Source organism: Chanodichthys erythropterus, unplaced genomic scaffold (assembly GCF_024489055.1).
Source record: "Chanodichthys erythropterus isolate Z2021 unplaced genomic scaffold, ASM2448905v1 ctg001700_np12, whole genome shotgun sequence".
NCBI classification, from domain to species: Eukaryota; Metazoa; Chordata; class Actinopteri; order Cypriniformes; family Xenocyprididae; genus Chanodichthys; species Chanodichthys erythropterus.
The window spans coordinates 38,609-62,542 of record NW_027125674.1 but is presented as its reverse complement, the minus strand read 5'-3'; the positions used below and the strand labels follow the sequence as shown (position 1 = coordinate 62,542).

The window sequence follows — 23,934 nt, the reverse complement described above, 5'->3', positions numbered from 1 at the left end:
ACGCTAAGCACATATATACTTGTCGTTCTATGGAGTTTCTTTGAACAAATGGTCATTGACTTTTCGCAGCATCAGCTTGGAGCTAGCTCATCAAGCACGCCCTAGGTGGGAGGCTGATGCCTCATGGTTTCATAGTCAAGCCTTCGACATTTTGTGGAATTCTCTTTTAAATCAATCTTTCATGACACTTTCCCATCTGTTATGTGTGTCATCCTCTCTGCTTTCGTACGCGGAGCCTTCATAGTAGCGCAAAAGTAAGATGCGGCCTTTACCCATTAGGCCACTGGGCCTCCAGCACGCAGCGCTTTGTTTAATATCAGCGTGGAAGGGCACGTGCACAAGGCTCGTTGGTCTAGGGGTATGATTCTCGCTTTGGGTGCGAGAGGTCCCGGGTTCAAATCCCGGACGAGCCCACGCTTATCATAGCGAGCGGCAGGGGCAGCTGTTTGTCCTGGTTTTGAAATCCTTACTGCTGCCTGTGTTCATCTAAACTATGACATAGCCGAGATTCAGCCAGATGACAAGCGTCATTTCCTCGGACAGACCCTACTCAGAGGGGCAGCCCGCCAACAAACGCATTCTATTAGAACTAGCGCCTGCGCCTTTCTTTTAGCGGCCAGCATTCTATGACTCTACAAGTGTACACATGTAGCCTAAGCATTCAGCGGTCAGGCTCGTTGGTCTAGGGGTATGATTCTCGCTTCGGGTGCGAGAGGTCCCGGGTTCAAATCCCGGACGAGCCCTCTCGCCTTTAGTATGAGTGCCGGGGTTTTCTTGCACTTTTTTCGATTGCTGCTTTTCTTTATCAACCACTTCATACCAGGCCATTTACTGCAACCCACGTGGTACTTGACGTCACGTTCTCCAGCGTCCTCTTGCACACAGTGCTTTGTGTAATTTCAGCCTGAAAGGGCACATGCACAGGCGGGCCAGATTGATTCACTGACAGTCTGGTGCTCGCAAAAGCTGCCACAGCTATCAGAAGTTTGTCAGTTCTGTGCTAATTCTGGTCTTGCGGTCATCAAGGCTATAGCGTTGCTCTGAACAAATCATCCCGGAATTTCTCGCACAGCCAACTTAAAGGTAGCCCATCAAAGACGACCCAGGTGGGACTTGAACCCACAATCCCCAGCTCCGGAGGCTGATGCCTTATCCATTAGGCCACTGGGCCTTGTCTGGCGAGCTTGGCCTTTGATCTGTAGCATGGCTTCAAGGAGTTTCTGCCACTCAAACATCTACACTTTAGTATCTTGATGCCAGGTCACGTCCTGTCACTGAGGAGAGCTTCACTGAATTTGTGGCGCCCTCACGAAAGATCTTCCATCGACAAGGCTCGTTGGTCTAGGGGTATGATTCTCGCTTTGGGTGCGAGAGGTCCCGGGTTCAAATCCCGGACGAGCCCAGCGGTTTCAGAGTGAGCGGCAGGGGCAGCTGTTTGTCCTGGTTTTGAAATCCTTACTGCTGCCTGTGATCACCTGTTCTACTACATAGCCGAGATTCAGCCAGATGACAAGCCTCATTTCCTCGGACAGACCATGCTCAGAGCGGCAGCCCGCCCACAAACGCTTTCTATTAGAACTAGTGCCTGCCCGTTCTGTTCAAGTTCAAGGGTTTTCTGGCACTTTTTCCGATTGCTGCTTTTCTTTATCAACTACTTGACATCAGGCCATTTACTGCAACCCACGTGGTACTTGACGTCACGTTCTCGGGCATCAGAGGCTGATGCTTCGGCCAAATCGAACTTTCTGCAGGTCTGTAGATGCCGCTGTGGGATTCAAACCATTCTATATCGCTCTTCATTGAATTAACGTGGCTCTTTTGCAGAAACGCTAAGCACATATATACTTGTCGTTCTATGGAGTTTCTTTGAACAAATGGTCATTGACTTTTCGCAGCATCAGCTTGGAGCTAGCTCATCAAGCACGCCCTAGGTGGGAGGCTGATGCCTCATGGTTTCATAGTCAAGCCTTCGACATTTTGTGGAATTCTCTTTTAAATCAATCTTTCATGACACTTTCCCATCTGTTATGTGTGTCATCCTCTCTGCTTTCGTACGCGGAGCCTTCATAGTAGCGCAAAAGTAAGATGCGGCCTTTACCCATTAGGCCACTGGGCCTCCAGCACGCAGCGCTTTGTTTAATATCAGCGTGGAAGGGCACGTGCACAAGGCTCGTTGGTCTAGGGGTATGATTCTCGCTTTGGGTGCGAGAGGTCCCGGGTTCAAATCCCGGACGAGCCCAGCGTTTTCAGAGCGAGCGGCAGGGGCAGCTGTTTGTCCTGGTTTTGAAATCCTTACTGCTGCCTGTGTTCATCTAAACTATGACATAGCCGAGATTCAGCCAGATGACAAGCGTCATTTCCTCGGACAGACCCTACTCAGAGGGGCAGCCCGCCAACAAACGCATTCTATTAGAACTAGCGCCTGCGCCTTTCTTTTAGCGGCCAGCATTCTATGACTCTACAAGTGTACACATGTAGCCTAAGCATTCAGCGGTCAGGCTCGTTGGTCTAGGGGTATGATTCTCGCTTCGGGTGCGAGAGGTCCCGGGTTCAAATCCCGGACGAGCCCTCTCGCCTTTAGTATGAGTGCCGGGGTTTTCTTGCACTTTTTTCGATTGCTGCTTTTCTTTATCAACCACTTCATACCAGGCCATTTACTGCAACCCACGTGGTACTTGACGTCACGTTCTCCAGCGTCCTCTTGCACACAGTGCTTTGTGTAATTTCAGCCTGAAAGGGCACATGCACAGGCGGGCCAGATTGATTCACTGACAGTCTGGTGCTCGCAAAAGCTGCCACAGCTATCAGAAGTTTGTCAGTTCTGTGCTAATTCTGGTCTTGCGGTCATCAAGGCTATAGCGTTGCTCTGAACAAATCATCCCGGAATTTCTCGCACAGCCAACTTAAAGGTAGCCCATCAAAGACGACCCAGGTGGGACTTGAACCCACAATCCCCAGCTCCGGAGGCTGATGCCTTATCCATTAGGCCACTGGGCCTTGTCTGGCGAGCTTGGCCTTTGATCTGTAGCATGGCTTCAAGGAGTTTCTGCCACTCAAACATCTACACTTTAGTATCTTGATGCCAGGTCACGTCCTGTCACTGAGGAGAGCTTCACTGAATTTGTGGCGCCCTCACGAAAGATCTTCCATCGACAAGGCTCGTTGGTCTAGGGGTATGATTCTCGCTTTGGGTGCGAGAGGTCCCGGGTTCAAATCCCGGACGAGCCCAGCGGTTTCAGAGTGAGCGGCAGGGGCAGCTGTTTGTCCTGGTTTTGAAATCCTTACTGCTGCCTGTGATCACCTGTTCTACTACATAGCCGAGATTCAGCCAGATGACAAGCCTCATTTCCTCGGACAGACCATGCTCAGAGCGGCAGCCCGCCCACAAACGCTTTCTATTAGAACTAGTGCCTGCCCGTTCTGTTCAAGTTCAAGGGTTTTCTGGCACTTTTTCCGATTGCTGCTTTTCTTTATCAACTACTTGACATCAGGCCATTTACTGCAACCCACGTGGTACTTGACGTCACGTTCTCGGGCATCAGAGGCTGATGCTTCGGCCAAATCGAACTTTCTGCAGGTCTGTAGATGCCGCTGTGGGATTCAAACCATTCTATATCGCTCTTCATTGAATTAACGTGGCTCTTTTGCAGAAACGCTAAGCACATATATACTTGTCGTTCTATGGAGTTTCTTTGAACAAATGGTCATTGACTTTTCGCAGCATCAGCTTGGAGCTAGCTCATCAAGCACGCCCTAGGTGGGAGGCTGATGCCTCATGGTTTCATAGTCAAGCCTTCGACATTTTGTGGAATTCTCTTTTAAATCAATCTTTCATGACACTTTCCCATCTGTTATGTGTGTCATCCTCTCTGCTTTCGTACGCGGAGCCTTCATAGTAGCGCAAAAGTAAGATGCGGCCTTTACCCATTAGGCCACTGGGCCTCCAGCACGCAGCGCTTTGTTTAATATCAGCGTGGAAGGGCACGTGCACAAGGCTCGTTGGTCTAGGGGTATGATTCTCGCTTTGGGTGCGAGAGGTCCCGGGTTCAAATCCCGGACGAGCCCAGCGATTTCAGAGCGAGCGGCAGGGGCAGCTGTTTGTCCTGGTTTTGAAATCCTTACTGCTGCCTGTGTTCATCTAAACTATGACATAGCCGAGATTCAGCCAGATGACAAGCGTCATTTCCTCGGACAGACCCTACTCAGAGGGGCAGCCCGCCAACAAACGCATTCTATTAGAACTAGCGCCTGCGCCTTTTCTTTTAGCGGCCAGCATTCTATGACTCTACAAGTGTACACATGTAGCCTAAGCATTCAGCGGTCAGGCTCGTTGGTCTAGGGGTATGATTCTCGCTTCGGGTGCGAGAGGTCCCGGGTTCAAATCCCGGACGAGCCCTCTCGCCTTTAGTATGAGTGCCGGGGTTTTCTTGCACTTTTTTCGATTGCTGCTTTTCTTTATCAACCACTTCATACCAGGCCATTTACTGCAACCCACGTGGTACTTGACGTCACGTTCTCCAGCGTCCTCTTGCACACAGTGCTTTGTGTAATTTCAGCCTGAAAGGGCACATGCACAGGCGGGCCAGATTGATTCACTGACAGTCTGGTGCTCGCAAAAGCTGCCACAGCTATCAGAAGTTTGTCAGTTCTGTGCTAATTCTGGTCTTGCGGTCATCAAGGCTATAGCGTTGCTCTGAACAAATCATCCCGGAATTTCTCGCACAGCCAACTTAAAGGTAGCCCATCAAAGACGACCCAGGTGGGACTTGAACCCACAATCCCCAGCTCCGGAGGCTGATGCCTTATCCATTAGGCCACTGGGCCTTGTCTGGCGAGCTTGGCCTTTGATCTGTAGCATGGCTTCAAGGAGTTTCTGCCACTCAAACATCTACACTTTAGTATCTTGATGCCAGGTCACGTCCTGTCACTGAGGAGAGCTTCACTGAATTTGTGGCGCCCTCACGAAAGATCTTCCATCGACAAGGCTCGTTGGTCTAGGGGTATGATTCTCGCTTTGGGTGCGAGAGGTCCCGGGTTCAAATCCCGGACGAGCCCAGCGGTTTCAGAGTGAGCGGCAGGGGCAGCTGTTTGTCCTGGTTTTGAAATCCTTACTGCTGCCTGTGATCACCTGTTCTACTACATAGCCGAGATTCAGCCAGATGACAAGCCTCATTTCCTCGGACAGACCATGCTCAGAGCGGCAGCCCGCCCACAAACGCTTTCTATTAGAACTAGTGCCTGCCCGTTCTGTTCAAGTTCAAGGGTTTTCTGGCACTTTTTCCGATTGCTGCTTTTCTTTATCAACTACTTGACATCAGGCCATTTACTGCAACCCACGTGGTACTTGACGTCACGTTCTCGGGCATCAGAGGCTGATGCTTCGGCCAAATCGAACTTTCTGCAGGTCTGTAGATGCCGCTGTGGGATTCAAACCATTCTATATCGCTCTTCATTGAATTAACGTGGCTCTTTTGCAGAAACGCTAAGCACATATATACTTGTCGTTCTATGGAGTTTCTTTGAACAAATGGTCATTGACTTTTCGCAGCATCAGCTTGGAGCTAGCTCATCAAGCACGCCCTAGGTGGGAGGCTGATGCCTCATGGTTTCATAGTCAAGCCTTCGACATTTTGTGGAATTCTCTTTTAAATCAATCTTTCATGACACTTTCCCATCTGTTATGTGTGTCATCCTCTCTGCTTTCGTACGCGGAGCCTTCATAGTAGCGCAAAAGTAAGATGCGGCCTTTACCCATTAGGCCACTGGGCCTCCAGCACGCAGCGCTTTGTTTAATATCAGCGTGGAAGGGCACGTGCACAAGGCTCGTTGGTCTAGGGGTATGATTCTCGCTTTGGGTGCGAGAGGTCCCGGGTTCAAATCCCGGACGAGCCCAGCGATTTCAGAGCGAGCGGCAGGGGCAGCTGTTTGTCCTGGTTTTGAAATCCTTACTGCTGCCTGTGTTCATCTAAACTATGACATAGCCGAGATTCAGCCAGATGACAAGCGTCATTTCCTCGGACAGACCCTACTCAGAGGGGCAGCCCGCCAACAAACGCATTCTATTAGAACTAGCGCCTGCGCCTTTTCTTTTAGCGGCCAGCATTCTATGACTCTACAAGTGTACACATGTAGCCTAAGCATTCAGCGGTCAGGCTCGTTGGTCTAGGGGTATGATTCTCGCTTCGGGTGCGAGAGGTCCCGGGTTCAAATCCCGGACGAGCCCTCTCGCCTTTAGTATGAGTGCCGGGGTTTTCTTGCACTTTTTTCGATTGCTGCTTTTCTTTATCAACCACTTCATACCAGGCCATTTACTGCAACCCACGTGGTACTTGACGTCACGTTCTCCAGCGTCCTCTTGCACACAGTGCTTTGTGTAATTTCAGCCTGAAAGGGCACATGCACAGGCGGGCCAGATTGATTCACTGACAGTCTGGTGCTCGCAAAAGCTGCCACAGCTATCAGAAGTTTGTCAGTTCTGTGCTAATTCTGGTCTTGCGGTCATCAAGGCTATAGCGTTGCTCTGAACAAATCATCCCGGAATTTCTCGCACAGCCAACTTAAAGGTAGCCCATCAAAGACGACCCAGGTGGGACTTGAACCCACAATCCCCAGCTCCGGAGGCTGATGCCTTATCCATTAGGCCACTGGGCCTTGTCTGGCGAGCTTGGCCTTTGATCTGTAGCATGGCTTCAAGGAGTTTCTGCCACTCAAACATCTACACTTTAGTATCTTGATGCCAGGTCACGTCCTGTCACTGAGGAGAGCTTCACTGAATTTGTGGCGCCCTCACGAAAGATCTTCCATCGACAAGGCTCGTTGGTCTAGGGGTATGATTCTCGCTTTGGGTGCGAGAGGTCCCGGGTTCAAATCCCGGACGAGCCCAGCGGTTTCAGAGTGAGCGGCAGGGGCAGCTGTTTGTCCTGGTTTTGAAATCCTTACTGCTGCCTGTGATCACCTGTTCTACTACATAGCCGAGATTCAGCCAGATGACAAGCCTCATTTCCTCGGACAGACCATGCTCAGAGCGGCAGCCCGCCCACAAACGCTTTCTATTAGAACTAGTGCCTGCCCGTTCTGTTCAAGTTCAAGGGTTTTCTGGCACTTTTTCCGATTGCTGCTTTTCTTTATCAACTACTTGACATCAGGCCATTTACTGCAACCCACGTGGTACTTGACGTCACGTTCTCGGGCATCAGAGGCTGATGCTTCGGCCAAATCGAACTTTCTGCAGGTCTGTAGATGCCGCTGTGGGATTCAAACCATTCTATATCGCTCTTCATTGAATTAACGTGGCTCTTTTGCAGAAACGCTAAGCACATATATACTTGTCGTTCTATGGAGTTTCTTTGAACAAATGGTCATTGACTTTTCGCAGCATCAGCTTGGAGCTAGCTCATCAAGCACGCCCTAGGTGGGAGGCTGATGCCTCATGGTTTCATAGTCAAGCCTTCGACATTTTGTGGAATTCTCTTTTAAATCAATCTTTCATGACACTTTCCCATCTGTTATGTGTGTCATCCTCTCTGCTTTCGTACGCGGAGCCTTCATAGTAGCGCAAAAGTAAGATGCGGCCTTTACCCATTAGGCCACTGGGCCTCCAGCACGCAGCGCTTTGTTTAATATCAGCGTGGAAGGGCACGTGCACAAGGCTCGTTGGTCTAGGGGTATGATTCTCGCTTTGGGTGCGAGAGGTCCCGGGTTCAAATCCCGGACGAGCCCAGCGTTTTCAGAGCGAGCGGCAGGGGCAGCTGTTTGTCCTGGTTTTGAAATCCTTACTGCTGCCTGTGTTCATCTAAACTATGACATAGCCGAGATTCAGCCAGATGACAAGCGTCATTTCCTCGGACAGACCCTACTCAGAGGGGCAGCCCGCCAACAAACGCATTCTATTAGAACTAGCGCCTGCGCTTTTCTTTTAGCGGCCAGCATTCTATGACTCTACAAGTGTACACATGTAGCCTAAGCATTCAGCGGTCAGGCTCGTTGGTCTAGGGGTATGATTCTCGCTTCGGGTGCGAGAGGTCCCGGGTTCAAATCCCGGACGAGCCCTCTCGCCTTTAGTATGAGTGCCGGGGTTTTCTTGCACTTTTTTCGATTGCTGCTTTTCTTTATCAACCACTTCATACCAGGCCATTTACTGCAACCCACGTGGTACTTGACGTCACGTTCTCCAGCGTCCTCTTGCACACAGTGCTTTGTGTAATTTCAGCCTGAAAGGGCACATGCACAGGCGGGCCAGATTGATTCACTGACAGTCTGGTGCTCGCAAAAGCTGCCACAGCTATCAGAAGTTTGTCAGTTCTGTGCTAATTCTGGTCTTGCGGTCATCAAGGCTATAGCGTTGCTCTGAACAAATCATCCCGGAATTTCTCGCACAGCCAACTTAAAGGTAGCCCATCAAAGACGACCCAGGTGGGACTTGAACCCACAATCCCCAGCTCCGGAGGCTGATGCCTTATCCATTAGGCCACTGGGCCTTGTCTGGCGAGCTTGGCCTTTGATCTGTAGCATGGCTTCAAGGAGTTTCTGCCACTCAAACATCTACACTTTAGTATCTTGATGCCAGGTCACGTCCTGTCACTGAGGAGAGCTTCACTGAATTTGTGGCGCCCTCACGAAAGATCTTCCATCGACAAGGCTCGTTGGTCTAGGGGTATGATTCTCGCTTTGGGTGCGAGAGGTCCCGGGTTCAAATCCCGGACGAGCCCAGCGGTTTCAGAGTGAGCGGCAGGGGCAGCTGTTTGTCCTGGTTTTGAAATCCTTACTGCTGCCTGTGATCACCTGTTCTACTACATAGCCGAGATTCAGCCAGATGACAAGCCTCATTTCCTCGGACAGACCATGCTCAGAGCGGCAGCCCGCCCACAAACGCTTTCTATTAGAACTAGTGCCTGCCCGTTCTGTTCAAGTTCAAGGGTTTTCTGGCACTTTTTCCGATTGCTGCTTTTCTTTATCAACTACTTGACATCAGGCCATTTACTGCAACCCACGTGGTACTTGACGTCACGTTCTCGGGCATCAGAGGCTGATGCTTCGGCCAAATCGAACTTTCTGCAGGTCTGTAGATGCCGCTGTGGGATTCAAACCATTCTATATCGCTCTTCATTGAATTAACGTGGCTCTTTTGCAGAAACGCTAAGCACATATATACTTGTCGTTCTATGGAGTTTCTTTGAACAAATGGTCATTGACTTTTCGCAGCATCAGCTTGGAGCTAGCTCATCAAGCACGCCCTAGGTGGGAGGCTGATGCCTCATGGTTTCATAGTCAAGCCTTCGACATTTTGTGGAATTCTCTTTTAAATCAATCTTTCATGACACTTTCCCATCTGTTATGTGTGTCATCCTCTCTGCTTTCGTACGCGGAGCCTTCATAGTAGCGCAAAAGTAAGATGCGGCCTTTACCCATTAGGCCACTGGGCCTCCAGCACGCAGCGCTTTGTTTAATATCAGCGTGGAAGGGCACGTGCACAAGGCTCGTTGGTCTAGGGGTATGATTCTCGCTTTGGGTGCGAGAGGTCCCGGGTTCAAATCCCGGACGAGCCCAGCGTTTTCAGAGCGAGCGGCAGGGGCAGCTGTTTGTCCTGGTTTTGAAATCCTTACTGCTGCCTGTGTTCATCTAAACTATGACATAGCCGAGATTCAGCCAGATGACAAGCGTCATTTCCTCGGACAGACCCTACTCAGAGGGGCAGCCCGCCAACAAACGCATTCTATTAGAACTAGCGCCTGCGCCTTTCTTTTAGCGGCCAGCATTCTATGACTCTACAAGTGTACACATGTAGCCTAAGCATTCAGCGGTCAGGCTCGTTGGTCTAGGGGTATGATTCTCGCTTCGGGTGCGAGAGGTCCCGGGTTCAAATCCCGGACGAGCCCTCTCGCCTTTAGTATGAGTGCCGGGGTTTTCTTGCACTTTTTTCGATTGCTGCTTTTCTTTATCAACCACTTCATACCAGGCCATTTACTGCAACCCACGTGGTACTTGACGTCACGTTCTCCAGCGTCCTCTTGCACACAGTGCTTTGTGTAATTTCAGCCTGAAAGGGCACATGCACAGGCGGGCCAGATTGATTCACTGACAGTCTGGTGCTCGCAAAAGCTGCCACAGCTATCAGAAGTTTGTCAGTTCTGTGCTAATTCTGGTCTTGCGGTCATCAAGGCTATAGCGTTGCTCTGAACAAATCATCCCGGAATTTCTCGCACAGCCAACTTAAAGGTAGCCCATCAAAGACGACCCAGGTGGGACTTGAACCCACAATCCCCAGCTCCGGAGGCTGATGCCTTATCCATTAGGCCACTGGGCCTTGTCTGGCGAGCTTGGCCTTTGATCTGTAGCATGGCTTCAAGGAGTTTCTGCCACTCAAACATCTACACTTTAGTATCTTGATGCCAGGTCACGTCCTGTCACTGAGGAGAGCTTCACTGAATTTGTGGCGCCCTCACGAAAGATCTTCCATCGACAAGGCTCGTTGGTCTAGGGGTATGATTCTCGCTTTGGGTGCGAGAGGTCCCGGGTTCAAATCCCGGACGAGCCCAGCGGTTTCAGAGTGAGCGGCAGGGGCAGCTGTTTGTCCTGGTTTTGAAATCCTTACTGCTGCCTGTGATCACCTGTTCTACTACATAGCCGAGATTCAGCCAGATGACAAGCCTCATTTCCTCGGACAGACCATGCTCAGAGCGGCAGCCCGCCCACAAACGCTTTCTATTAGAACTAGTGCCTGCCCGTTCTGTTCAAGTTCAAGGGTTTTCTGGCACTTTTTCCGATTGCTGCTTTTCTTTATCAACTACTTGACATCAGGCCATTTACTGCAACCCACGTGGTACTTGACGTCACGTTCTCGGGCATCAGAGGCTGATGCTTCGGCCAAATCGAACTTTCTGCAGGTCTGTAGATGCCGCTGTGGGATTCAAACCATTCTATATCGCTCTTCATTGAATTAACGTGGCTCTTTTGCAGAAACGCTAAGCACATATATACTTGTCGTTCTATGGAGTTTCTTTGAACAAATGGTCATTGACTTTTCGCAGCATCAGCTTGGAGCTAGCTCATCAAGCACGCCCTAGGTGGGAGGCTGATGCCTCATGGTTTCATAGTCAAGCCTTCGACATTTTGTGGAATTCTCTTTTAAATCAATCTTTCATGACACTTTCCCATCTGTTATGTGTGTCATCCTCTCTGCTTTCGTACGCGGAGCCTTCATAGTAGCGCAAAAGTAAGATGCGGCCTTTACCCATTAGGCCACTGGGCCTCCAGCACGCAGCGCTTTGTTTAATATCAGCGTGGAAGGGCACGTGCACAAGGCTCGTTGGTCTAGGGGTATGATTCTCGCTTTGGGTGCGAGAGGTCCCGGGTTCAAATCCCGGACGAGCCCAGCGTTTTCAGAGCGAGCGGCAGGGGCAGCTGTTTGTCCTGGTTTTGAAATCCTTACTGCTGCCTGTGTTCATCTAAACTATGACATAGCCGAGATTCAGCCAGATGACAAGCGTCATTTCCTCGGACAGACCCTACTCAGAGGGGCAGCCCGCCAACAAACGCATTCTATTAGAACTAGCGCCTGCGCCTTTCTTTTAGCGGCCAGCATTCTATGACTCTACAAGTGTACACATGTAGCCTAAGCATTCAGCGGTCAGGCTCGTTGGTCTAGGGGTATGATTCTCGCTTCGGGTGCGAGAGGTCCCGGGTTCAAATCCCGGACGAGCCCTCTCGCCTTTAGTATGAGTGCCGGGGTTTTCTTGCACTTTTTTCGATTGCTGCTTTTCTTTATCAACCACTTCATACCAGGCCATTTACTGCAACCCACGTGGTACTTGACGTCACGTTCTCCAGCGTCCTCTTGCACACAGTGCTTTGTGTAATTTCAGCCTGAAAGGGCACATGCACAGGCGGGCCAGATTGATTCACTGACAGTCTGGTGCTCGCAAAAGCTGCCACAGCTATCAGAAGTTTGTCAGTTCTGTGCTAATTCTGGTCTTGCGGTCATCAAGGCTATAGCGTTGCTCTGAACAAATCATCCCGGAATTTCTCGCACAGCCAACTTAAAGGTAGCCCATCAAAGACGACCCAGGTGGGACTTGAACCCACAATCCCCAGCTCCGGAGGCTGATGCCTTATCCATTAGGCCACTGGGCCTTGTCTGGCGAGCTTGGCCTTTGATCTGTAGCATGGCTTCAAGGAGTTTCTGCCACTCAAACATCTACACTTTAGTATCTTGATGCCAGGTCACGTCCTGTCACTGAGGAGAGCTTCACTGAATTTGTGGCGCCCTCACGAAAGATCTTCCATCGACAAGGCTCGTTGGTCTAGGGGTATGATTCTCGCTTTGGGTGCGAGAGGTCCCGGGTTCAAATCCCGGACGAGCCCAGCGGTTTCAGAGTGAGCGGCAGGGGCAGCTGTTTGTCCTGGTTTTGAAATCCTTACTGCTGCCTGTGATCACCTGTTCTACTACATAGCCGAGATTCAGCCAGATGACAAGCCTCATTTCCTCGGACAGACCATGCTCAGAGCGGCAGCCCGCCCACAAACGCTTTCTATTAGAACTAGTGCCTGCCCGTTCTGTTCAAGTTCAAGGGTTTTCTGGCACTTTTTCCGATTGCTGCTTTTCTTTATCAACTACTTGACATCAGGCCATTTACTGCAACCCACGTGGTACTTGACGTCACGTTCTCGGGCATCAGAGGCTGATGCTTCGGCCAAATCGAACTTTCTGCAGGTCTGTAGATGCCGCTGTGGGATTCAAACCATTCTATATCGCTCTTCATTGAATTAACGTGGCTCTTTTGCAGAAACGCTAAGCACATATATACTTGTCGTTCTATGGAGTTTCTTTGAACAAATGGTCATTGACTTTTCGCAGCATCAGCTTGGAGCTAGCTCATCAAGCACGCCCTAGGTGGGAGGCTGATGCCTCATGGTTTCATAGTCAAGCCTTCGACATTTTGTGGAATTCTCTTTTAAATCAATCTTTCATGACACTTTCCCATCTGTTATGTGTGTCATCCTCTCTGCTTTCGTACGCGGAGCCTTCATAGTAGCGCAAAAGTAAGATGCGGCCTTTACCCATTAGGCCACTGGGCCTCCAGCACGCAGCGCTTTGTTTAATATCAGCGTGGAAGGGCACGTGCACAAGGCTCGTTGGTCTAGGGGTATGATTCTCGCTTTGGGTGCGAGAGGTCCCGGGTTCAAATCCCGGACGAGCCCAGCGTTTTCAGAGCGAGCGGCAGGGGCAGCTGTTTGTCCTGGTTTTGAAATCCTTACTGCTGCCTGTGTTCATCTAAACTATGACATAGCCGAGATTCAGCCAGATGACAAGCGTCATTTCCTCGGACAGACCCTACTCAGAGGGGCAGCCCGCCAACAAACGCATTCTATTAGAACTAGCGCCTGCGCCTTTCTTTTAGCGGCCAGCATTCTATGACTCTACAAGTGTACACATGTAGCCTAAGCATTCAGCGGTCAGGCTCGTTGGTCTAGGGGTATGATTCTCGCTTCGGGTGCGAGAGGTCCCGGGTTCAAATCCCGGACGAGCCCTCTCGCCTTTAGTATGAGTGCCGGGGTTTTCTTGCACTTTTTTCGATTGCTGCTTTTCTTTATCAACCACTTCATACCAGGCCATTTACTGCAACCCACGTGGTACTTGACGTCACGTTCTCCAGCGTCCTCTTGCACACAGTGCTTTGTGTAATTTCAGCCTGAAAGGGCACATGCACAGGCGGGCCAGATTGATTCACTGACAGTCTGGTGCTCGCAAAAGCTGCCACAGCTATCAGAAGTTTGTCAGTTCTGTGCTAATTCTGGTCTTGCGGTCATCAAGGCTATAGCGTTGCTCTGAACAAATCATCCCGGAATTTCTCGCACAGCCAACTTAAAGGTAGCCCATCAAAGACGACCCAGGTGGGACTTGAACCCACAATCCCCAGCTCCGGAGGCTGATGCCTTATCCATTAGGCCACTGGGCCTTGTCTGGCGAGCTTGGCCTTTGATCTGTAGCATGGCTTCAAGGAGTTTCTGCCACTCAAACATCTACACTTTAGTATCTTGATGCCAGGTCACGTCCTGTCACTGAGGAGAGCTTCACTGAATTTGTGGCGCCCTCACGAAAGATCTTCCATCGACAAGGCTCGTTGGTCTAGGGGTATGATTCTCGCTTTGGGTGCGAGAGGTCCCGGGTTCAAATCCCGGACGAGCCCAGCGGTTTCAGAGTGAGCGGCAGGGGCAGCTGTTTGTCCTGGTTTTGAAATCCTTACTGCTGCCTGTGATCACCTGTTCTACTACATAGCCGAGATTCAGCCAGATGACAAGCCTCATTTCCTCGGACAGACCATGCTCAGAGCGGCAGCCCGCCCACAAACGCTTTCTATTAGAACTAGTGCCTGCCCGTTCTGTTCAAGTTCAAGGGTTTTCTGGCACTTTTTCCGATTGCTGCTTTTCTTTATCAACTACTTGACATCAGGCCATTTACTGCAACCCACGTGGTACTTGACGTCACGTTCTCGGGCATCAGAGGCTGATGCTTCGGCCAAATCGAACTTTCTGCAGGTCTGTAGATGCCGCTGTGGGATTCAAACCATTCTATATCGCTCTTCATTGAATTAACGTGGCTCTTTTGCAGAAACGCTAAGCACATATATACTTGTCGTTCTATGGAGTTTCTTTGAACAAATGGTCATTGACTTTTCGCAGCATCAGCTTGGAGCTAGCTCATCAAGCACGCCCTAGGTGGGAGGCTGATGCCTCATGGTTTCATAGTCAAGCCTTCGACCTGGGGATTGTGGGTTCAAGTTCTCTTTTAAATCAATCTTTCATGACACTTTCCCATCTGTTATGTGTGTCATCCTCTCTGCGTACGCGGAGCCTTCATAGTAAGCGCAAGAATAGTTTGATGGCCACTGGGCCATCTACAGCGCTTTGTTTAATATCAGCGTGGAAGGCACGTAGGCTCGTTGGTCTGAGGGTAGTTCTCGCTTTGGGTGCGATGCCTGGGTTCAAATCGGCTGAGCCCAAGCGTTTCCAGGCGGAAGCTGTTGTCCTGGTTTTGAAAATGTCTGCTGCCTGTGTTCATCTAAACTATGACGAGATTCAGCCAGGATGACAAGCGTCATTTCCTCGGACAGACCCTACTCAGAGGGGCAGCCCAACGCATTCTATTAGAACTAGCGCCTGCGCCTTTCTTTTAGCGGCAGCATTCCTATGACTCTACAAGTGTACACATGTAGCCTAAGCATTCAGCGGTCATCGTTGGTCTATGATTCTCGCTTCGGGTGCGAGAGGTCCCGGGTTCAAATCCCGGACGAGCCCTCTCGCCTTTAGTATGCAGTGTTTTCTTGCACTTTTTCGATTGCTGCTTTTCTTTATCAACCACTTCATACCAGGCCATTTACTGCAACCCACGTGGTACAGATAAGGCGTCACGTTCCTCCAGCGTCCTCTTGCACACAGTGCTGGGTCGTCTTCAGCCTGAAAGGGCTGTCAGGCGGGCCAGATTCAGACAGTCTGGTGATGTCAACGCAAGATGAATTAAGCACAGAACTGACAAACTCTGATAGCTGTGGCAGCTGCGCCAGACTGTCAGTGAATCAATCTGGCCGCCTGTGCATGTGCCCTTTCAGGCTGAAATTACACAAAGCACTGTGTGCTAGAGGACGCTGAAGCGTGACGTCAAGTACCCGTGGTTACAGTAAATGGCCTGGTATGAAGTGGTTGATAAAGAAAAGCAGCAATCGAAAAAAGTGCAAGAAAACCACTCATACTAAAGGCGAGAGGGCTCGTCCGAGACCCGGGACCTCTCGCACCAGCAGAATCATACCCCTAGACCAACGAGGCTGACCGCTGAATGCTTAGGCTACATGTGTACACTTGTAGAGTCATAGAATGCTGGCCGCTAAAAGAAAAGGCGCAGGCGTAGTTCTAATAGAATGCGTTTGTTGGCTGCCCCTCTGAGTAAGTCTGTCCGAGGAAATGACGCTTGTCATCTGGCTGAATCTCGGCTATGTCATAGTTTAGATGAACACAGGCAGCAGTAAGGATTTCAAAACCAGGACAAACAGCTGCCCCTGCCGCTCGCTCTGAAAACGCTGGGCTCGTCCGGGATTTGAACCCGGGACCTCTCGCACCCAAAGCGAGAATCATACCCCTAGACCAACGAGCCTTGTGCACGTGCCCTTCCACGCTGATATTAAACAAAGCGCTGCGTGCTGGAGGCCCAGTGGCCTAATGGGTAAAGGCCGCATCTTACTTTTGCGCTACTATGAAGGCTCCGCGTACGAAAGCAGAGAGGATGACACACATAACAGATGGGAAAGTGTCATGAAAGATTGATTTAAAAGAGAATTCCACAAAATGTCGAAGGCTTGACTATGAAACCATGAGGCATCAGCCTCCCACCTAGGGCGTGCTTGATGAGCTAGCTCCAAGCTGATGCTGCAAAAAGTCAATGACCATTTGTTCAAAGAAACTCCATAGAAACGACAAGTATATATGTGCTTAAGCGTTTCTGCAAAAGAGCCACGTTAATTCAATGAAGAGCGATATAGAATGGTTTGAATCCCACAGCGGCATCTACAGACCTGCAGAAAGTTCGATTTGGCCGAAGCATCAGCCTCTGATGCCCGAGAACGTGACGTCAAGTACCACGTGGGTTGCAGTAAATGGCCTGATGTCAAGTAGTTGATAAAGAAAAGCAGCAATCGGAAAAAGTGCCAGAAAACCCTTGAACTTGAACAGAACGGGCAGGCACTAGTTCTAATAGAAAGCGTTTGTGGGCGGGCTGCCGCTCTGAGCATGGTCTGTCCGAGGAAATGAGGCATGTCATCTGGCTGAATCTCGGCTATGTAGTAGAACAGGTGATCACAGGCAGCAGTAAGGATTTCAAAACCAGGACAAACAGCTGCCCCTGCCGCTCACTCTGAAACCGCTGGGCTCGTCCGGGATTTGAACCCGGGACCTCTCGCACCCAAAGCGAGAATCATACCCCTAGACCAACGAGCCTTGTCGATGGAAGATCTTTCGTGAGGGCGCCACAAATTCAGTGAAGCTCTCCTCAGTGACAGGACGTGACCTGGCATCAAGATACTAAAGTGTAGATGTTTGAGTGGCAGAAACTCCTTGAAGCCATGCTACAGATCAAAGGCCAAGCTCGCCAGACAAGGCCCAGTGGCCTAATGGATAAGGCATCAGCCTCCGGAGCTGGGGATTGTGGGTTCAAGTCCCACCTGGGTCGTCTTTGATGGGCTACCTTTTAAGTTGGCTGTGCGAGAAATTCCGGGATGATTTGTTCAGAGCAACGCTATAGCCTTGATGACCGCAAGACCTGAATTAGCACAGAACTGACAAACTTCTGATAGCTGTGGCAGCTTTTGCGAGCACCAGACTGTCAGTGAATCAATCTGGCCCGCCTGTGCATGTGCCCTTTCAGGCTGAAATTACACAAAGCACTGTGTGCAAGAGGACGCTGGAGAACGTGACGTCAAGTACCACGTGGGTTGCAGTAAATGGCCTGGTATGAAGTGGTTGATAAAGAAAAGCAGCAATCGAAAAAGTGCAAGAAAACCCCGGCACTCATACTAAAGGCGAGAGGGCTCGTCCGGGATTTGAACCCGGGACCTCTCGCACCCGAAGCGAGAATCATACCCCTAGACCAACGAGCCTGACCGCTGAATGCTTAGGCTACATGTGTACACTTGTAGAGTCATAGAATGCTGGCCGCTAAAAGAAAGGCGCAGGCGCTAGTTCTAATAGAATGCGTTTGTTGGCGGGCTGCCCCTCTGAGTAGGGTCTGTCCGAGGAAATGACGCTTGTCATCTGGCTGAATCTCGGCTATGTCATAGTTTAGATGAACACAGGCAGCAGTAAGGATTTCAAAACCAGGACAAACAGCTGCCCCTGCCGCTCACCCTGACCCGTCTGGGCTCGTCCGGGATTTGAACCCGGGACCTCTCGCACCCAAAGCGAGAATCATACCCCTAGACCAACGAGCCTTGTGCACGTGCCCTTCCACGCTGATATTAAACAAAGCGCTGCGTGCTGGAGGCCCAGTGGCCTAATGGGTAAAGGCCGCATCTTACTTTGCGCTACTATGAAGGCTCCGCGTACGAAAGCAGAGAGGATGACACACATAACAGATGGGAAAGTGTCATGAAAGATTGATTTAAAAGAGAATTCCACAAAATGTCGAAGGCTTGACTATGAAACCATGAGGCATCAGCCTCCCACCTAGGGCGTGCTTGATGAGCTAGCTCCAAGCTGATGCTGCGAAAAGTCAATGACCATTTGTTCAAAGAAACTCCATAGAACGACAAGTATATATGTGCTTAGCGTTTCTGCAAAAGAGCCACGTTAATTCAATGAAGAGCGATATAGAATGGTTTGAATCCCACAGCGGCATCTACAGACCTGCAGAAAGTTCGATTTGGCAAGCATCAGCCTCTGATGCCCGAGAACGTGACGTCAAGTACCACGTGGGTTGCAGTAAATGGCCTGATGTCAAGTAGTTGATAAAGAAAAGCAGCAATCGGAAAAAGTGCCAGAAAACCCTTGAACTTGAACAGAACGGGCAGGCACTAGTTCTAATAGAAAGCGTTTGTGGGCGGGCTGCCGCTCTGAGCATGGTCTGTCCGAGGAAATGAGGCTTGTCATCTGGCTGAATCTCGGCTATGTAGTAGAACAGGTGATCACAGGCAGCAGTAAGGATTTCAAAACCAGGACAAACAGCTGCCCCTGCCGCTCACTCTGAAACCGCTGGGCTCGTCCGGGATTTGAACCCGGGACCTCTCGCACCCAAAGCGAGAATCATACCCCTAGACCAACGAGCCTTGTCGATGGAAGATCTTTCGTGAGGGCGCCACAAATTCAGTGAAGCTCTCCTCAGTGACAGGACGTGACCTGGCATCAAGATACTAAAGTGTAGATGTTTGAGTGGCAGAAACTCCTTGAAGCCATGCTACAGATCAAAGGCCAAGCTCGCCAGACAAGGCCCAGTGGCCTAATGGATAAGGCATCAGCCTCCGGAGCTGGGGATTGTGGGTTCAAGTCCCACCTGGGTCGTCTTTGATGGGCTACCTTTAAGTTGGCTGTGCGAGAAATTCCGGGATGATTTGTTCAGAGCAACGCTATAGCCTTGATGACCGCAAGACCTGAATTAGCACAGAACTGACAAACTTCTGATAGCTGTGGCAGCTTTGCGATCACCAGACTGTCAGTGAATCAATCTGGCCCGCCTGTGCATGTGCCCTTTCAGGCTGAAATTACACAAAGCACTGTGTGCAAGAGGACGCTGGAGAACGTGACGTCAAGTACCACGTGGGTTGCAGTAAATGGCCTGGTATGAAGTGGTTGATAAAGAAAAGCAGCAATCGAAAAAGTGCAAGAAAACCCCGGCACTCATACTAAAGGCGAGAGGGCTCGTCCGGGATTTGAACCCGGGACCTCTCGCACCCGAAGCGAGAATCATACCCCTAGACCAACGAGCCTGACCGCTGAATGCTTAGGCTACATGTGTACACTTGTAGAGTCATAGAATGCTGGCCGCTAAAAGAAAGGCGCAGGCGCTAGTTCTAATAGAATGCGTTTGTTGGCGGGCTGCCCCTCTGAGTAGGGTCTGTCCGAGGAAATGACGCTTGTCATCTGGCTGAATCTCGGCTATGTCATAGTTTAGATGAACACAGGCAGCAGTAAGGATTTCAAAACCAGGACAAACAGCTGCCCCTGCCGCTCGCTCTGAAATCGCTGGGCTCGTCCGGGATTTGAACCCGGGACCTCTCGCACCCAAAGCGAGAATCATACCCCTAGACCAACGAGCCTTGTGCACGTGCCCTTCCACGCTGATATTAAACAAAGCGCTGCGTGCTGGAGGCCCAGTGGCCTAATGGGTAAAGGCCGCATCTTACTTTTGCGCTACTATGAAGGCTCCGCGTACGAAAGCAGAGAGGATGACACACATAACAGATGGGAAAGTGTCATGAAAGATTGATTTAAAAGAGAATTCCACAAAATGTCGAAGGCTTGACTATGAAACCATGAGGCATCAGCCTCCCACCTAGGGCGTGCTTGATGAGCTAGCTCCAAGCTGATGCTGCGAAAAGTCAATGACCATTTGTTCAAAGAAACTCCATAGAACGACAAGTATATATGTGCTTAGCGTTTCTGCAAAAGAGCCACGTTAATTCAATGAAGAGCGATATAGAATGGTTTGAATCCCACAGCGGCATCTACAGACCTGCAGAAAGTTCGATTTGGGATTAGAATCAGCCTCTGATGCCCGAGAACGTGACGTCAAGTACCACGTGGGTTGCAGTAAATGGCCTGATGTCAAGTAGTTGATAAAGAAAAGCAGCAATCGGAAAAAGTGCCAGAAAACCCTTGAACTTGAACAGAACGGGCAGGCACTAGTTCTAATAGAAAGCGTTTGTGGGCGGGCTGCCGCTCTGAGCATGGTCTGTCCGAGGAAATGAGGCTTGTCATCTGGCTGAATCTCGGCTATGTAGTAGAACAGGTGATCACAGGCAGCAGTAAGGATTTCAAAACCAGGACAAACAGCTGCCCCTGCCGCTCACTCTGAAACCGCTGGGCTCGTCCGGGATTTGAACCCGGGACCTCTCGCACCCAAAGCGAGAATCATACCCCTAGACCAACGAGCCTTGTCGATGGAAGATCTTTCGTGAGGGCGCCACAAATTCAGTGAAGCTCTCCTCAGTGACAGGACGTGACCTGGCATCAAGATACTAAAGTGTAGATGTTTGAGTGGCAGAAACTCCTTGAAGCCATGCTACAGATCAAAGGCCAAGCTCGCCAGACAAGGCCCAGTGGCCTAATGGATAAGGCATCAGCCTCCGGAGCTGGGGATTGTGGGTTCAAGTCCCACCTGGGTCGTCTTTGATGGGCTACCTTTAAGTTGGCTGTGCGAGAAATTCCGGGATGATTTGTTCAGAGCAACGCTATAGCCTTGATGACCGCAAGACCAGAATTAGCACAGAACTGACAAACTTCTGATAGCTGTGGCAGCTTTTGCGAGCACCAGACTGTCAGTGAATCAATCTGGCCCGCCTGTGCATGTGCCCTTTCAGGCTGAAATTACACAAAGCACTGTGTGCAAGAGGACGCTGAGAACGTGACGTCAAGTACCACGTGGGTTGCAGTAAATGGCCTGGTATGAAGTGGTTGATAAAGAAAGCAGCAATCGAAAAAAGTGCAAGAAAACCCCGGCACTCATACTAAAGGCGAGAGGGCTCGTCCGGGATTTGAACCGGGACCTCTCGCACCGAAGCGAGAATCATACCCCTAGACCAACGAGCCTGACCGCTGAATGCTTAGGCTACATGTGTACACTTGTAGAGTCATAGAATGCTGGCCGCTAAAAGAAAGGCGCAGGCGCTAGTTCTAATAGAATGCGTTTGTTGGCGGGCTGCCCCTCTGAGTAGGGTCTGTCCGAGGAAATGACGCTTGTCATCTGGCTGAATCTCGGCTATGTCATAGTTTAGATGAACACAGGCAGCAGTAAGGATTTCAAAACCAGGACAAACAGCTGCCCCTGCCGCTCGCTCTGAAAACGCTGGGCTCGTCCGGGATTTGAACCCGGGACCTCTCGCACCCAAAGCGAGAATCATACCCCTAGACCAACGAGCCTTGTGCACGTGCCCTTCCACGCTGATATTAAACAAAGCGCTGCGTGCTGGAGGCCCAGTGGCCTAATGGGTAAAGGCCGCATCTTACTTTTGCGCTACTATGAAGGCTCCGCGTATGAAAGCAGAGAGGATGACACACATAACAGATGGGAAAGTGTCATGAAAGATTGATTTAAAAGAGAATTCCACAAAATGTCGAAGGCTTGACTATGAAACCATGAGGCATCAGCCTCCCACCTAGGGCGTGCTTGATGAGCTAGCTCCAAGCTGATGCTGCGAAAAGTCAATGACCATTTGTTCAAAGAAACTCCATAGAACGACAAGTATATATGTGCTTAAGCGTTTCTGCAAAAGAGCCACGTTAATTCAATGAAGAGCGATATAGAATGGTTTGAATCCCACAGCGGCATCTACAGACCTGCAGAAAGTTCGATTTGGCCGAAGCATCAGCCTCTGATGCCCGAGAACGTGACGTCAAGTACCACGTGGGTTGCAGTAAATGGCCTGATGTCAAGTAGTTGATAAAGAAAAGCAGCAATCGGAAAAAGTGCCAGAAAACCCTTGAACTTGAACAGAACGGGCAGGCACTAGTTCTAATAGAAAGCGTTTGTGGGCGGGCTGCCGCTCTGAGCATGGTCTGTCCGAGGAAATGAGGCTATGTCATCTGGCTGAATCTCGGCTATGTAGTAGAACAGGTGATCACAGGCAGCAGTAAGGATTTCAAAACCAGGACAAACAGCTGCCCCTGCCGCTCACTCTGAAACCGCTGGGCTCGTCCGGGATTTGAACCCGGGACCTCTCGCACCCAAAGCGAGAATCATACCCCTAGACCAACGAGCCTTGTCGATGGAAGATCTTTCGTGAGGGCGCCACAAATTCAGTGAAGCTCTCCTCAGTGACAGGACGTGAACTGGCATCAAGATACTAAAGTGTAGATGTTTGAGTGGCAGAAACTCCTTGAAGCCATGCTACAGATCAAAGGCCAAGCTCGCCAGACAAGGCCCAGTGGCCTAATGGATAAGGCATCAGCCTCCGGAGCTGGGGATTGTGGGTTCAAGTCCCACCTGGGTCGTCTTTGATGGGCTACCTTTAAGTTGGCTGTGCGAGAAATTCCGGGATGATTTGTTCAGAGCAACGCTATAGCCTTGATGACCGCAAGACCTGAATTAGCACAGAACTGACAAACTTCTGATAGCTGTGGCAGCTTTTGCGAGCACCAGACTGTCAGTGAATCAATCTGGCCCGCCTGTGCATGTGCCCTTTCAGGCTGAAATTACACAAAGCACTGTGTGCAAGAGGACGCTGGAGAACGTGACGTCAAGTACCACGTGGGTTGCAGTAAATGGCCTGGTATGAAGTGGTTGATAAAGAAAAGCAGCAATCGAAAAAAGTGCAAGAAAACCCCGGCACTCATACTAAAGGCGAGAGGGCTCGTCCGGGATTTGAACCCGGGACCTCTCGCACCCGAAGCGAGAATCATACCCCTAGACCAACGAGCCTGACCGCTGAATGCTTAGGCTACATGTGTACACTTGTAGAGTCATAGAATGCTGGCCGCTAAAAGAAAGGCGCAGGCGCTAGTTCTAATAGAATGCGTTTGTTGGCGGGCTGCCCCTCTGAGTAGGGTCTGTCCGAGGAAATGGCGCTTGTCATCTGGCTGAATCTCGGCTATGTCATAGTTTAGATGAACACAGGCAGCAGTAAGGATTTCAAAACCAGGACAAACAGCTGCCCCTGCCGCTCGCTCTGAAAACGCTGGGCTCGTCCGGGATTTGAACCCGGGACCTCTCGCACCCAAAGCGAGAATCATACCCCTAGACCAACGAGCCTTGTGCACGTGCCCTTCCACGCTGATATTAAACAAAGCGCTGCGTGCTGGAGGCCCAGTGGCCTAATGGGTAAAGGCCGCATCTTACTTTTGCGCTACTATGAAGGCTCCGCGTACGAAAGCAGAGAGGATGACACACATAACAGATGGGAAAGTGTCATGAAAGATTGATTTAAAAGAGAATTCCACAAAATGTCGAAGGCTTGACTATGAAACCATGAGGCATCAGCCTCCCACCTAGGGCGTGCTTGATGAGCTAGCTCCAAGCTGATGCTGCGAAAAAGTCAATGACCATTTGTTCAAAGAAACTCCATAGAACGACAAGTATATATGTGCTTAGCGTTTCTGCAAAAGAGCCACGTTAATTCAATGAAGAGCGATATAGAATGGTTTGAATCCCACAGCGGCATCTACAGACCTGCAGAAAGTTCGATTTGGCCGAAGCATCAGCCTCTGATGCCCGAGAACGTGACGTCAAGTACCACGTGGGTT

The 23,934-nt window shown here is 50.4% G+C and overlaps 48 non-coding genes across 48 annotated transcripts; 28 read left to right on the top strand and 20 right to left on the bottom strand.

Annotated features, from left to right (window-relative positions):
* Nucleotides 1–341: 341 nt before the first annotated feature.
* On the top strand, nucleotides 342–413 carry trnap-ugg (transfer RNA proline (anticodon UGG)). Its single transcript has one exon. It is a non-coding gene; the product is annotated as a tRNA-Pro (tRNA).
* Nucleotides 414–671: 258 nt separating this feature from the next.
* On the top strand, nucleotides 672–743 carry trnap-cgg (transfer RNA proline (anticodon CGG)). The gene has a single exon. It is a non-coding gene; the product is annotated as a tRNA-Pro (tRNA).
* Nucleotides 744–1,098: 355 nt separating this feature from the next.
* On the bottom strand, nucleotides 1,099–1,171 carry trnar-ccg (transfer RNA arginine (anticodon CCG)). Its single transcript has one exon. It is a non-coding gene; the product is annotated as a tRNA-Arg (tRNA).
* A 159-nt stretch (nucleotides 1,172–1,330) lies between these two features.
* Nucleotides 1,331–1,402, top strand: trnap-ugg (transfer RNA proline (anticodon UGG)). Its single transcript has one exon. It is a non-coding gene; the product is annotated as a tRNA-Pro (tRNA).
* A 765-nt stretch (nucleotides 1,403–2,167) lies between these two features.
* On the top strand, nucleotides 2,168–2,239 carry trnap-ugg (transfer RNA proline (anticodon UGG)). The gene has a single exon. It is a non-coding gene; the product is annotated as a tRNA-Pro (tRNA).
* A 258-nt stretch (nucleotides 2,240–2,497) lies between these two features.
* Nucleotides 2,498–2,569, top strand: trnap-cgg (transfer RNA proline (anticodon CGG)). Its single transcript has one exon. It is a non-coding gene; the product is annotated as a tRNA-Pro (tRNA).
* Nucleotides 2,570–2,924: 355 nt separating this feature from the next.
* trnar-ccg (transfer RNA arginine (anticodon CCG)) lies at nucleotides 2,925–2,997 on the bottom strand. The gene has a single exon. It is a non-coding gene; the product is annotated as a tRNA-Arg (tRNA).
* A 159-nt stretch (nucleotides 2,998–3,156) lies between these two features.
* trnap-ugg (transfer RNA proline (anticodon UGG)) lies at nucleotides 3,157–3,228 on the top strand. Its single transcript has one exon. It is a non-coding gene; the product is annotated as a tRNA-Pro (tRNA).
* A 765-nt stretch (nucleotides 3,229–3,993) lies between these two features.
* Nucleotides 3,994–4,065, top strand: trnap-ugg (transfer RNA proline (anticodon UGG)). Its single transcript has one exon. It is a non-coding gene; the product is annotated as a tRNA-Pro (tRNA).
* A 259-nt stretch (nucleotides 4,066–4,324) lies between these two features.
* On the top strand, nucleotides 4,325–4,396 carry trnap-cgg (transfer RNA proline (anticodon CGG)). Its single transcript has one exon. It is a non-coding gene; the product is annotated as a tRNA-Pro (tRNA).
* Nucleotides 4,397–4,751: 355 nt separating this feature from the next.
* trnar-ccg (transfer RNA arginine (anticodon CCG)) lies at nucleotides 4,752–4,824 on the bottom strand. The gene has a single exon. It is a non-coding gene; the product is annotated as a tRNA-Arg (tRNA).
* A 159-nt stretch (nucleotides 4,825–4,983) lies between these two features.
* trnap-ugg (transfer RNA proline (anticodon UGG)) lies at nucleotides 4,984–5,055 on the top strand. The gene has a single exon. It is a non-coding gene; the product is annotated as a tRNA-Pro (tRNA).
* A 765-nt stretch (nucleotides 5,056–5,820) lies between these two features.
* trnap-ugg (transfer RNA proline (anticodon UGG)) lies at nucleotides 5,821–5,892 on the top strand. Its single transcript has one exon. It is a non-coding gene; the product is annotated as a tRNA-Pro (tRNA).
* A 259-nt stretch (nucleotides 5,893–6,151) lies between these two features.
* Nucleotides 6,152–6,223, top strand: trnap-cgg (transfer RNA proline (anticodon CGG)). The gene has a single exon. It is a non-coding gene; the product is annotated as a tRNA-Pro (tRNA).
* Nucleotides 6,224–6,578: 355 nt separating this feature from the next.
* Nucleotides 6,579–6,651, bottom strand: trnar-ccg (transfer RNA arginine (anticodon CCG)). Its single transcript has one exon. It is a non-coding gene; the product is annotated as a tRNA-Arg (tRNA).
* Nucleotides 6,652–6,810: 159 nt separating this feature from the next.
* On the top strand, nucleotides 6,811–6,882 carry trnap-ugg (transfer RNA proline (anticodon UGG)). Its single transcript has one exon. It is a non-coding gene; the product is annotated as a tRNA-Pro (tRNA).
* A 765-nt stretch (nucleotides 6,883–7,647) lies between these two features.
* On the top strand, nucleotides 7,648–7,719 carry trnap-ugg (transfer RNA proline (anticodon UGG)). The gene has a single exon. It is a non-coding gene; the product is annotated as a tRNA-Pro (tRNA).
* Nucleotides 7,720–7,977: 258 nt separating this feature from the next.
* Nucleotides 7,978–8,049, top strand: trnap-cgg (transfer RNA proline (anticodon CGG)). The gene has a single exon. It is a non-coding gene; the product is annotated as a tRNA-Pro (tRNA).
* Nucleotides 8,050–8,404: 355 nt separating this feature from the next.
* On the bottom strand, nucleotides 8,405–8,477 carry trnar-ccg (transfer RNA arginine (anticodon CCG)). The gene has a single exon. It is a non-coding gene; the product is annotated as a tRNA-Arg (tRNA).
* Nucleotides 8,478–8,636: 159 nt separating this feature from the next.
* trnap-ugg (transfer RNA proline (anticodon UGG)) lies at nucleotides 8,637–8,708 on the top strand. The gene has a single exon. It is a non-coding gene; the product is annotated as a tRNA-Pro (tRNA).
* Nucleotides 8,709–9,473: 765 nt separating this feature from the next.
* On the top strand, nucleotides 9,474–9,545 carry trnap-ugg (transfer RNA proline (anticodon UGG)). Its single transcript has one exon. It is a non-coding gene; the product is annotated as a tRNA-Pro (tRNA).
* Nucleotides 9,546–9,803: 258 nt separating this feature from the next.
* On the top strand, nucleotides 9,804–9,875 carry trnap-cgg (transfer RNA proline (anticodon CGG)). The gene has a single exon. It is a non-coding gene; the product is annotated as a tRNA-Pro (tRNA).
* A 355-nt stretch (nucleotides 9,876–10,230) lies between these two features.
* Nucleotides 10,231–10,303, bottom strand: trnar-ccg (transfer RNA arginine (anticodon CCG)). Its single transcript has one exon. It is a non-coding gene; the product is annotated as a tRNA-Arg (tRNA).
* A 159-nt stretch (nucleotides 10,304–10,462) lies between these two features.
* Nucleotides 10,463–10,534, top strand: trnap-ugg (transfer RNA proline (anticodon UGG)). Its single transcript has one exon. It is a non-coding gene; the product is annotated as a tRNA-Pro (tRNA).
* A 765-nt stretch (nucleotides 10,535–11,299) lies between these two features.
* On the top strand, nucleotides 11,300–11,371 carry trnap-ugg (transfer RNA proline (anticodon UGG)). The gene has a single exon. It is a non-coding gene; the product is annotated as a tRNA-Pro (tRNA).
* Nucleotides 11,372–11,629: 258 nt separating this feature from the next.
* trnap-cgg (transfer RNA proline (anticodon CGG)) lies at nucleotides 11,630–11,701 on the top strand. Its single transcript has one exon. It is a non-coding gene; the product is annotated as a tRNA-Pro (tRNA).
* Nucleotides 11,702–12,056: 355 nt separating this feature from the next.
* trnar-ccg (transfer RNA arginine (anticodon CCG)) lies at nucleotides 12,057–12,129 on the bottom strand. The gene has a single exon. It is a non-coding gene; the product is annotated as a tRNA-Arg (tRNA).
* Nucleotides 12,130–12,288: 159 nt separating this feature from the next.
* On the top strand, nucleotides 12,289–12,360 carry trnap-ugg (transfer RNA proline (anticodon UGG)). Its single transcript has one exon. It is a non-coding gene; the product is annotated as a tRNA-Pro (tRNA).
* Nucleotides 12,361–13,125: 765 nt separating this feature from the next.
* trnap-ugg (transfer RNA proline (anticodon UGG)) lies at nucleotides 13,126–13,197 on the top strand. The gene has a single exon. It is a non-coding gene; the product is annotated as a tRNA-Pro (tRNA).
* A 258-nt stretch (nucleotides 13,198–13,455) lies between these two features.
* Nucleotides 13,456–13,527, top strand: trnap-cgg (transfer RNA proline (anticodon CGG)). Its single transcript has one exon. It is a non-coding gene; the product is annotated as a tRNA-Pro (tRNA).
* A 355-nt stretch (nucleotides 13,528–13,882) lies between these two features.
* Nucleotides 13,883–13,955, bottom strand: trnar-ccg (transfer RNA arginine (anticodon CCG)). The gene has a single exon. It is a non-coding gene; the product is annotated as a tRNA-Arg (tRNA).
* A 159-nt stretch (nucleotides 13,956–14,114) lies between these two features.
* On the top strand, nucleotides 14,115–14,186 carry trnap-ugg (transfer RNA proline (anticodon UGG)). Its single transcript has one exon. It is a non-coding gene; the product is annotated as a tRNA-Pro (tRNA).
* A 1,886-nt stretch (nucleotides 14,187–16,072) lies between these two features.
* trnap-ugg (transfer RNA proline (anticodon UGG)) lies at nucleotides 16,073–16,144 on the bottom strand. Its single transcript has one exon. It is a non-coding gene; the product is annotated as a tRNA-Pro (tRNA).
* Nucleotides 16,145–16,911: 767 nt separating this feature from the next.
* trnap-ugg (transfer RNA proline (anticodon UGG)) lies at nucleotides 16,912–16,983 on the bottom strand. The gene has a single exon. It is a non-coding gene; the product is annotated as a tRNA-Pro (tRNA).
* A 159-nt stretch (nucleotides 16,984–17,142) lies between these two features.
* On the top strand, nucleotides 17,143–17,215 carry trnar-ccg (transfer RNA arginine (anticodon CCG)). The gene has a single exon. It is a non-coding gene; the product is annotated as a tRNA-Arg (tRNA).
* Nucleotides 17,216–17,570: 355 nt separating this feature from the next.
* trnap-cgg (transfer RNA proline (anticodon CGG)) lies at nucleotides 17,571–17,642 on the bottom strand. The gene has a single exon. It is a non-coding gene; the product is annotated as a tRNA-Pro (tRNA).
* Nucleotides 17,643–17,900: 258 nt separating this feature from the next.
* trnap-ugg (transfer RNA proline (anticodon UGG)) lies at nucleotides 17,901–17,972 on the bottom strand. Its single transcript has one exon. It is a non-coding gene; the product is annotated as a tRNA-Pro (tRNA).
* Nucleotides 17,973–18,734: 762 nt separating this feature from the next.
* trnap-ugg (transfer RNA proline (anticodon UGG)) lies at nucleotides 18,735–18,806 on the bottom strand. The gene has a single exon. It is a non-coding gene; the product is annotated as a tRNA-Pro (tRNA).
* Nucleotides 18,807–18,965: 159 nt separating this feature from the next.
* On the top strand, nucleotides 18,966–19,038 carry trnar-ccg (transfer RNA arginine (anticodon CCG)). The gene has a single exon. It is a non-coding gene; the product is annotated as a tRNA-Arg (tRNA).
* Nucleotides 19,039–19,391: 353 nt separating this feature from the next.
* On the bottom strand, nucleotides 19,392–19,463 carry trnap-cgg (transfer RNA proline (anticodon CGG)). The gene has a single exon. It is a non-coding gene; the product is annotated as a tRNA-Pro (tRNA).
* Nucleotides 19,464–19,721: 258 nt separating this feature from the next.
* trnap-ugg (transfer RNA proline (anticodon UGG)) lies at nucleotides 19,722–19,793 on the bottom strand. Its single transcript has one exon. It is a non-coding gene; the product is annotated as a tRNA-Pro (tRNA).
* A 765-nt stretch (nucleotides 19,794–20,558) lies between these two features.
* trnap-ugg (transfer RNA proline (anticodon UGG)) lies at nucleotides 20,559–20,630 on the bottom strand. The gene has a single exon. It is a non-coding gene; the product is annotated as a tRNA-Pro (tRNA).
* A 159-nt stretch (nucleotides 20,631–20,789) lies between these two features.
* On the top strand, nucleotides 20,790–20,862 carry trnar-ccg (transfer RNA arginine (anticodon CCG)). The gene has a single exon. It is a non-coding gene; the product is annotated as a tRNA-Arg (tRNA).
* Nucleotides 20,863–21,543: 681 nt separating this feature from the next.
* On the bottom strand, nucleotides 21,544–21,615 carry trnap-ugg (transfer RNA proline (anticodon UGG)). The gene has a single exon. It is a non-coding gene; the product is annotated as a tRNA-Pro (tRNA).
* A 767-nt stretch (nucleotides 21,616–22,382) lies between these two features.
* trnap-ugg (transfer RNA proline (anticodon UGG)) lies at nucleotides 22,383–22,454 on the bottom strand. Its single transcript has one exon. It is a non-coding gene; the product is annotated as a tRNA-Pro (tRNA).
* A 159-nt stretch (nucleotides 22,455–22,613) lies between these two features.
* On the top strand, nucleotides 22,614–22,686 carry trnar-ccg (transfer RNA arginine (anticodon CCG)). Its single transcript has one exon. It is a non-coding gene; the product is annotated as a tRNA-Arg (tRNA).
* Nucleotides 22,687–23,041: 355 nt separating this feature from the next.
* trnap-cgg (transfer RNA proline (anticodon CGG)) lies at nucleotides 23,042–23,113 on the bottom strand. Its single transcript has one exon. It is a non-coding gene; the product is annotated as a tRNA-Pro (tRNA).
* Nucleotides 23,114–23,371: 258 nt separating this feature from the next.
* On the bottom strand, nucleotides 23,372–23,443 carry trnap-ugg (transfer RNA proline (anticodon UGG)). The gene has a single exon. It is a non-coding gene; the product is annotated as a tRNA-Pro (tRNA).
* Between the last annotated feature and the right edge of the window lie 491 nt (nucleotides 23,444–23,934).